At 38.4% G+C, this 10,832-nt stretch overlaps 1 protein-coding gene across 2 annotated transcripts in view; it reads right to left on the minus strand.

Annotated features, from left to right (window-relative positions):
- The window catches only part of LOC136849980 (zinc finger protein 84-like), a 42,846-nt gene that overhangs the window by 5,097 nt on the left and 26,917 nt on the right, over positions 1-10,832 (minus strand). The window contains exons 2-3 of one of the 2 annotated variants that reach the window (XM_067123520.1): positions 3,049-3,238; positions 200-303 (exon numbers count right to left, since the gene is read on the minus strand). The gene's annotated coding sequence lies outside the window, so the exon portion shown is untranslated. Of the gene's footprint in view, positions 1-199; positions 304-3,048; positions 3,269-10,832 lie in introns of those variants that run through there. The other variant, XM_067123519.1, reaches the window with a different exon arrangement.

Consider the following 10,832-nt stretch of genomic DNA (forward strand, 5'->3'; position numbering starts at 1 on the left):
CTTTACCTTACTCCAAATTCACCCCTCACTTCACAACAAATCCACTGGGCTAGCCTTATAGAATCTAGAAATTAAACTACATAGTCTCCTTGCTTTGCTTTCAAGAGTTACAAAGTTTTTACAGAAAATGACCTAAAATCAGGTTTCAACTTAGAGAAATTAATACTGTACCAGATACACTATCCAACACTATACATACCTTGAATACAATCAATCACTGTCCAAGTGCGAGTCTTTTATCAAGTACTGCTTACAGCTGCTGTGGTGATGATAACCTCAAGACACTTGGCTATCAAAAGGTAGCTGCAAAAGATAAATAAAATACAATGTAAATTATATTAACATTAAATATAAACATCAAACCATGCTCAAGGTGCTCTGAAAGCATACCAAAACCTATTAATGATGATACTGTACTTAAAACAGCTCTTACAACCTCATTACACAAACTGTTTTGAATTTTTCAGTCTCGTAACAATATTGTTACCAATAAAAATTTCATTTACATACAATAAACTAACTTCTTGGCAAGAATAAGCAGACTACTTTTTTACTGTGAAAAAACCAATACAGGCACAAAGAGTTACTGAACCACTCAAGGATAAAACGGGCGTGAAAGAGTAGAGAAAAAGCTGCATAAAATAAGAGGAAAAGAAGGGGAGTTGCTACTGTGTGTAAAATATTGCATAAACAAGCTTGCTCTTTTCAAAGCAATGCTGAAGCAATCCACAACACCTACCAATACCCACCCAACTCTCCTCTCTCTAAGCTGTTGAAATCGGACAGACAGTGGACAATCTCCCATCTTGCAAATCCCTGAAGGAAGTTTGAATGAAATCCCTACAAGTGTGTATGAGGCACTGCGGTGAGGTAATAAGTGTGACTAATACACTGACCGAAAGACAGGTGGAAAATATCCCTTCGTATACACCCATGCATGATGGGCGACCATTATCAAGTCCGAAATTATGTAAGTGAAGCAGCCCTTTAGAATAAAGGTTGTGGTGAAAAAACCCTAACTTCTATTAAACAAAAATGGCTTTATGTGGAGTATGCATGAGAAATAGAGAAGTAACTAAATTTACTTGTAGTTCAATGCATAAAGGATTCATTTTTATATGCTTTAATATGAAATCTACTCTAAATTAATGAAAACATGCAAAATTTACTATTGGGGGCCTTAACAACTTTGCACATTGCCTTCGATTACGACAACACATGTACTGGCATAACCTGTCTATCCTAATGCCTCATCCTAACTAACTGGCAACAATAATTAAAAGTTCTGGATGTACTGTAGTTATATTAAGTTTTTCATATACTTCATTGCCTATTGTGATGTACTGGAGAGGTCTGAATATTGTGGATTGCCTCATTTCCCTCTACTTAACCTGTATTTCCTATTTAGTGCTATTTTCCTCATACTACCCAACTTCATATTTTTGTTGAACAGAATTGGGATAAGTATGACTATCTCTGCGAGAACAAAGCAAATAGCACCAATGATGAGCGGGCCTCCTGCAGACACTCTATAAGTCAAAACCATTCCTCAGTCGTGAAACTTTCCAAGGCTGTAAGACTGTCTCAAAACTTCAAGAAAGCAATACTAAGCATAAGTTAAGTAGGGTCAAGCGCCCCCCAGTCACGTAGAATGCCCCACCTTGGTCAATTTTACCAGATATAATCCAGTAACAACCATTGGCACAAGTTAATCCTAGACAAGGGAAAATGGAAGTTCTCCGAAGTAACGACTCCTGATTGGGTAGTGGAATGCTGTATACCCTAGAATAGATAAAGGTGTATCCTTGTGACTGTAAATTCAACATCTTCCGGCATTACAGTATATCAGTAGCCAATTTGGTAATTCTATATATTAGCTCTGTGCCTGTTTTTACCTTTTCAACTGGTTTTTTCTACAATTTTTGGGGTTCTGATACTGGCAGTGCATCTGTTTGTTGTCGGCCAAATGGAATGTCCCTCCGCCATGTTTAGTACTGGCCCCACCTTGGTTGGGTACCCATATGTTAAGTTATTGCACTTGCCAGATGGGATAAACCAGTTCAAAACAGACGATTAATACCTGTGCTCTGTCTTGTGAAGATCGCGTATGGAAACCCCGAAGTTGGATGGACTTCAGGGGGTTAATTACAGGTTAATTACACTCGAGCCCAAAAATTAAAGGTAAATTCATAATTAGACCAAAAACTGTAAAAAGTTAACATCTTCCAGCATTACAGTATATCAGTAAACAATTTTTTTATTCTGATTCTTCATGATTAGCCTGAGCACTACGCCTCTACATTTATTAAGCCGACTTTCCTGCATTTTGAGGATAGGGTTCTAGGCCTACGTAAAATAGTCAACCGCTGGTTCAAGTGTCTAGAGAAAATTCAGAAATTTGTTAAAACATTTCCTAGCCATATCACCTAGGATAAACATAAGCTTTGCTAAGTAGGCCTACCTTGACTGCTCATCTTCACCTGCTGTCAATTCTTTAGTGTTAAATACATTAATAAGTTAAGTATACCTTAGTTTAACCAGACCACTGAGCTAATTAACAGCTCTCCTGGGGCTGGCCCAAAGGATTAAATTTATTCTACGTGGCTAAGAACCAATTGCTTACCTAGCAATGGGGCCTACAGCTTATTGTGGAATCCGAACCACATTATCATGAGAAATGAATTTCTATCACCAGAAATAAATTTCTCTACTTCTTCACTGGCCAGTCGGTGAATCGAACGCGGGTCCAGCAGAGTATTGTCCGAGAACGATATCAACCCGTCCCATGAGGAATATCAAATACATTAATAACAACTGTTCACGGACAATCTAAGATGTAGGCCTAATCAACACCCTTCCTTCTTCGTTGGGGTAATTATTGTTATTACGATAATTACTGTCCCCTAAACTACCTAAAGAAGTATAAGTTAGATAGCTTAGGTCTAAGCATACGTCAAGTCTACTTAAGCCTAGGTCTAGGACTATTTTCTAGGCCTACAGTATGTTAAGTCTACTTAAGCCAACTTCCATTTAACTAAATCCGCTTACCACGCTAGTTTATGTAACACAGCCTGGGATATGGCCTTAAAATCTTCATTATTCTTTCTTTACAACTCAAGTTGAAAGGTATTCCTAATACCCATGGGACAAACAAAACTTTTTGTGACGTCATCACTGATGGGCACTGTAAACAGAAGGATCTGAGTCAGGTTGTAAATGTTTTCTTTGGAGCTTAGACCTCCATCTTGAATGTTCTGCATTGTCCTGTAAACTGCCCAAAAGAAATTCCACTAGATTTGATCATTATGAGTGTTATGAAAAAGTGTAAGGTTATTTTAACTATCTCTTTCCCTTCTCTCTTTATATATATATATATATATATATATATATATATATATATATATATATATATATATATATATATATATATATATATATACATACAAGAAAGTTCTAGACTTGATTACTATAAAAAAAAATAGTTCGATTACTGAATCGTAAGCTTCGGGTATGTTGAAAAACTTGATCATGGTGCGCGGTGCTTAAAAATTGTACTATTGCTTTTCATAAACTTAACCATTTTTTTTCTTTTGTTAGAAAAATTTACATTTCTTTTACATAAGGAAAATATAAAATTTCATTTACATAATAAGAAAAATATTACATTTCACTTACATAAGTAAGTGAGTAAAACTAACCATTTGCAGCAGCAATAACTCAGTTTTATGTTAAAAGAAATGAAAACCTTGAGGTGCCGAGCAATATAAGAACATATCACCTCAAAAGAATGCTACGGGTGATGCTGTGTAAAACAAGAGGCGCTTTTGGAAGTTCGAGACCTAATAGTGGATATTCTTCAGAAGTATCTGTCTTCCTCCGGGTCTCAGCCACCTTTCATCGAACTTCCATTCCGTCTCCTCTCCCGTGTTCCCGACTTCGGGAGCAGCCAGCCCAGCTAGAGCTAGTAAGGTTCAGCTTCGCTTTGTTGCTGAAACAATTTATGGAAGCCGAACAAACAAGATTTCTTGGGGGTAACTGTCCAAATCACAATCAACTGCACAGGTGGACAGAAAGGGACGATTCTATTACCTTGCGGGACACTGGAATGTGAAAGACGCAGTTAGAGGACAGTTTAAAAAAATGGTAGCAACACCATCATGAATGAGAGGGGAAAAGATCATGGGCTGAAGGTAAATCAAATTATTCCATTAATAAACACAAAAACATCCTGTGTGCGCAGTCTACGGCATTCTGTGCAACAGAGAATATTGAAAAAATAGCATCAGCCTTGGTGAAGGGGGCTTTGAGAAAGCTAGAGGGATCCGTGACGTCCCTATCAGTGGGCCAGGGGTGGCCCGGGCACCTCGTCAGATGATTTTGCCCCAGACTTCCCCCCCCCAACAAGTTGAAATTCCATTTGTAGCTAAACTTCAACCCTTTAATGGTCAAAAGTAGACTTATAGCTATAGGTTTTTAACGCAAATGACATGTTTGTTCATGATATTTTGATCCACCTTAATGTTATTATGTATAAAATGACTGAAACTATAGTTACAGTTTTGAATAAATGCAATGCAATTTGCTACTGCTGCTTAGAGTTAATTTCCCGTGAGGGGAGATGAACAGGGAATGGGATAGGTTGAAATTTTGAAGAGATTTTGGAGGGTCACAAGTCTCTTGTGTTAATGATGATATGCAGTTTTGGTATGTTTACATGACAAGGAAATTAAACTATGGTTGAAAATTAAAACTTGATAATACAAATTAAGCTAGTGTTGAATATAAGGTTGTGAGGAAATTTACATTACAGTATTTGGTACATTTGCATGTAGTAAGAGTTGAAAATTAATTGAAAATTGAGCGCTATAATTTCAAATACAAATTTACTAATTACTATTATTTTCCTTCATTCACATGGATATACAGTATACATTCGAGAATAGTATATTTTAATAATCACAGAATTGGTACATTAGTTTTTTGTAATTTTCTTTTGCCCCCACAAGAAAATATCTTGGCCCCACCTAGGCCCCCTCAGTGATAGAATGCCAGCTACGCTACTGGGTGGGATTTTGAAAAGGTGTAGCTACACTGTAACAAAAAGCTTTGGCTCTCCACATTTATTTCTGGAGCAAGTCCAGGAAGACATGGACAACACCAGTGAGTTAATGGAAGTGGTTATTTTCCCTTTTGCTTTAATATAGAAGGAATACTTTAATGTTAAAGCCTTTCTTCAAAAAGCAAGCACTAAGATGATATGCATGCAAAACAATGATCTTTGAGATGAAGGGAATTACATTTTAATGGGCATTATAATACCAGTTTTGCCGTTTTCCAGATGTAACTTTACAAAAACCGAAGAAGTATACGAATTCATAAACAAATGTCCTTAATGAGTCTTTTCTTTTACTTCTATTCGGATTTGTTGGGAGTCGGTTGGTTTACATTAAACTAGTTTTATATCAGCATGGGCCCTTGTTATAAGGTGGCCTATTTACTTGGCAAGATCTCAAAAGGAGTAAGTGGCCTGGTGTAGATCTCTGGACTTTTATTTCCAACCAACAAAGACGATTCTGTAGCTTTTATGCTACCTGCATTAGCACACGCATTTTGATAATATCGTTACAGCATGGCGGACCATTGGTATACTGAAGAATTACCAGATGTACATTCTATGAACATACATATCTATGAATGACACCCACTGATATCTCACTATATCTAAATAGAATACATAAGGATACTTGTGCCGAAGGAAAAGTTATTAAGTTGGTTGCAAGTAATTATTTGCTCGATCATTCCATGGAGCAAATTCAGTCTCATTACTTCATCAAACATATTGAATCTCACTTCAGTCATGACGTCACAAAAAGTTTTATCGTCCTCAGATGAAAGTTTCTTCCTAATTGTTCAATCTGAAGCATAAGTAAAACCTATGATAATTTGTTGAATTCCATCGTATAAAATAGCAAAGTCCTGTAAGTAAATATAACAAAAAAATGTCACTTTCGGCTGTGAAGTTAAAGAAAATAAATGATAGGCCTAGCTTCGCGTAGGCAAATTACCTATAGAAATACTTAATTACGGTCATTTACGCTTAATAATCTAATATACATGTTTAGGATAGTCGAACACTGATGTAATCTTATTGATACGCTTCTGGTAAGTTAAGGTGGTAACCTTGCTGTTGTGTTGCCTGACATTTCAAACGGTCTATATCTCGCTAGGAAATCCACGAAAAGCGTTTTTTGTGGGGGGGCGGTTAATTTTCGTAGACATGCAGTAAATGAGTATGCAAGAGGCTACAATAAACGGTAAGAGGGACCTTGTTAGGGAAATGGGTTTTTTGGGGTATGGAGAACGGGCGCAAAGGTATAGGTTGTTCGCGACTTTCGTAATTCCCCTACAACATCCTTCGGACACGCCTACGTCTTACCGATACAAGAAAATATTCCGCATTATTGAGATTGTCCCGCCACTTTGCATATAAAAGGCTACATCATGCGGTAAGGGGTATTTCCTGGGAGACTGACGGTGAATATCCCTGCCTTCCGCTTACCTGCGAGAACAATTAACTAATAAGAAAATGCTACATATACGCACTTACCCTCACATAAGGTAATTACCTTAACCTACATACACATCAATGAGCTTACCCTATTATTGGGAGGCGTCATATTCGTTTGCCGCGGGGGAAACCGGAGGTGGGTAAAGGGTGTGGCGATGGCCCGCATGAACACGGAAACGGGTTTCCGATACAGGGCTTTCTCCTGAAGAAGTGATTGGCTTAGTCCATTCCTACAACTTTGCCAGGACCACCTATTGGAGTGCTGGTAGTTTCTATGTGATGCAATACCACTTCCCGGGAAAAGTTGTACCAATCGTTTACGGTACGTTCGCAAACATCGATGGCACGTGCAACCTCGAGTTGAGTAAAACGACCGAAAATTAAAACACCAGCTTAGGAGGAGAATTGAAGACCTGAGATATTGACGCGACGCGCTCGTCTTCCAGTCGGATTCCGTATGACTTTGTCGCAACGGAATCCGTTACTTCGGTTTAATTTTAACACATTAAGGCAATTTGGGCATTTATAAGTTAAATTTAACACTTTGTGACTTGCCAAAAAATTTAGAGTCAACTCACGATCCCTGGATATAAGGGAAATATCGACAAAAGTCACGTTGCAACCGAGGCAAAGATCCATTTTGTTCGCGGCCGAAAATTCAAATGGACGAATTTTGAGCAAGGTCGACAAACCAATCCGTCGGGGCCGGCATCTTCCGAAGCCTATGATTGGTTGGGCTGGATAAAATTTAAATCGGAGAATATGATAAGTCAATTAGAACAAAACTGCGCATGTGCAGTAACCCCAAGGCCAATACAGTATTGGCCTTGAGTAATCCAAACCAGGTCGGCGCATGCGTAAAAGCCTCCGACCCAACCTTCGAAATGCCCGCGACCGTGGAGAGCTACGACGCCACTTTGCGTTTCACTTCTAACGACTTTTGGGTACTTAGGCAATGTCCCGTATGGTGACAAAATTGTGATCGTGAAACTGCCTTGCAGGTGTATTTTAGAACAGTAAATCTACGATGTCCTGTTACGGACCGAGATACAGGCTGCGCAACTATACAAGTATTAACTTGCATAAGTCAAAGTTGAGGATTTCGAAACCTGACATGATAAAAAAAGCGACTATCAAATTCATCGAATTACATTTACAAACTATTACAAATATGTCACTAGTATTATAATAACTGTCGTAAACTTAACACTCCATGAGGTACAACAAAGTATTGCCTCCGCGTCAAGTATTACCTTGGAAATTGACTTATAACTTAGAAGTAAACAAACAAAAACGGGAAAAACATCTAGCTAGAAATCTTTCGAATATCCGTAAGTTATATTCTCAATCATCGGTATGTTTTCACATTTATGGGAATTTTTTGCGAATGCACTGAATCAAGTGAACGATTCTGCATTATGTTTATTTTAATTGTTTGTTTCTTATCTTATACATACCTATACGATACAAGGTCATTGCTGGTCAAAAATACACTAGCCTCAATCTTCATTAATTAAAATAGCAATCATTCAAAATTTCTGTGAAAATTGTAAATGATCTTGGGAGATGAATGGACAGCTCTCAAATGGAGAGACTGAGCTTCATACAAATAACCCAGTGCTTTGCAAACAATTTCATGGACGTGGTTGCTAAAATTAGACTTGATTTCTTGCAAGGCACACTGTAGAATGTACTAAAGCTTCTATGTAGCATCCTTTTGGGGCACAGCTGCATTATTTTTGTTGTCCACTTGTTCATTCATGTCCCTATTCAGTTCTTTAACTCTACGTTTCAGTTTTCAAAAATCATTCTGCCAGCCCTATTAAAGTCTACAGGTCTAACTGAGAAGGTAAGTGCATTAAAAAATTCTTTATACAGTACTGTGGCACCAGTTTTTCTGCTGCAGTACGTAGCAAAATCTGATAAGCAACAGAGACCCTGTAATATGGTTTCACTTAAACATTCAAGATATTCTGGTCAGCTGCAAGAAATTTTCTGGTGTATAACCTTGTTGACGATGTATAGTTCCAGGGTACTGGTGATTCAGAAATGCTACAGTACATTTGTGGACTATAGCTGATGACTCATGCAGGATACGGGCTGGGTGTTGTCCGGTTTATTGGTGGTTCCTTACTGAATGAATGTACATGTTTCAGATTTAGCTGGCCTGGTGCCAGCAAGGGCTCTTGCTCCTAGAGCAGCCCGTTACGAATGTACAGAATCTTCGAAGTTGTTATTGGCTGGTGCGAGCTGCAAAGTAGTTTCTACACACAGACAGGGCAAAACAGAGGTAATGTTTCGGACGTCTGTGTTTGTCGGCGGACAAACACATGGCGATTGTGAGACATAATAAACGTGCAATGATAAAACATATATCAATCGAAAGGCCAGGAAATTCCACATATGGCCAATTGCATGAGATTCGAGACAGATTAATGAATACAATGCAGTAGCATAATATATGCGCAATGGCAAGACGTTTGGCCTCTTCACGAACAGAAACATACATAAATTTTTGTTACAGAAGATTCAGTGGAACATTATGAATACATGATTAGAATGCTTGCATGGCAATGCAAGTAGTGGTGATTGTACATAAATCGAGACAACAATGGTTAGAGAAAAACAGACGGAAATATTGTATGGTAGAAGTTGCGTTCCTTGAGAGAGGGAAAATGGGATGCTCTTGTTTTTGTCTTGTTCCCTCCGATGGATGACGCACACACACACACACGCGCTCGAAAGAGACTGCATCACGGTCTCTTACAGATTTGCTGCTGACCACTCAGTAAGAAAATTGTGGAATTTCCTTCACTTTTATCTGCTTTTAAAGATATGAAAAGCACTCCTTTATAGACGTCTTCTGTTACATTTTTGTTCTAAAATTGCTGGAAACAGCTGATTAAGCACACTTTCCATTGAAGAAAATGAAAATTTAGATACAGCAGGCAAATATTTAGCCATTGTGCTACAGTATATCAAACAGCCTCCCATAAATGATTATGTGGTAATGGAAGTCAGTTATAATAGATAACTGGCCTGTTTTATGAAGTACAAACTGCAGACCCACACTAAGATTACCCCTTAGCGGGGGTAGTGCCGACAGTGCACCTCATGCGGTGCACCGTAGGCATTACCTAAGGCTCTTTGCAGCATGCCTTCAGCCCTAGCTGCAACACCTTCTGTTCCTTTTATTATACCTCTTTTCATATTCTTTCTTCCATCTTACTTTCCACCCTCTCCTAACAACTGATTCATAGCGCAACTGCGAGGTTACACCTTTCGAACCTTTTACTGTCAATTTTCATTTCAGCGCTGAATGACCTCATAGGTCCCAGTGCTTGGCATTTGGCCTAAATTCTATATTCGATTCAACCATTTCAATTCAACATCAGTGAAGACGAAATAAAATAAATTGAAATGCAGTGGTCTTATATAACTTTGATGTAACGGCAAGAAACGAAACACTCACATTTTGGGACGTGTGGTTTGGAACATTTTCTGACAAGGATGAGAGATATGACCTGCACTGTCTTTCTTCTGAGATTATTATTGACCCATCCCTCCTTTTGACAGGTATTTTTTTTTTTCTTTTTCCTCTTCACCATTGAATATTACAAATTCTGTGAGCTGCCCTAACACCATTGCGAAGGGTAAGAGAGTGGCAGGAATCCCTTGAATGGAGTGGTATTAATGTAATTGTGGATAAAAGTGAGGTTATGCTGACTAGCAAGCAGGGAGGGGATATGCTATTTTTACAGGATAGAACAGGCCTAGATTTGAAACAATTTCATGTATGTAGGATATACTTTAAGCCACAAGGGAGGTTGAAAGAAAGATTAGAGCACCCTGGGGGAAATGCAGGGAGGTGGCAAGGGTAGTGTGTTTGTGTGCGAGATAAAAGAATGTAAAAAAAAAAAACTGAAAAGTAAGATCCACTGTACTGCAATCAGACTAGTGATGATATATGGTTTGGAAACATAACACATCTAAGCCACTATGGACCTGAAGCTGTAAAACCAATCAGCTTCAGTGTTGGTCGTGGTTGGGTTGGCTATGTCAAAACAGATACACCACGGCAGCCAGTGCCTCTCAAATGGAAGCTGATGCAAAAAATACCTGTTCTAATACCTGTCAGATTAATAGAACATGAAATTCTCAACAAGTGTAGATCTCACCTGCTGGCATGGGAAGCTGTCACATGCAACCTATCCTTCCAGCCTGGAAACCATCACAATCAAATGTATTATTAGAATATGCCAGG

Source organism: Macrobrachium rosenbergii, chromosome 21 (genome assembly GCF_040412425.1).
Source record: "Macrobrachium rosenbergii isolate ZJJX-2024 chromosome 21, ASM4041242v1, whole genome shotgun sequence".
Lineage (NCBI taxonomy): Eukaryota > Metazoa > Arthropoda > Malacostraca > Decapoda > Palaemonidae > Macrobrachium > Macrobrachium rosenbergii.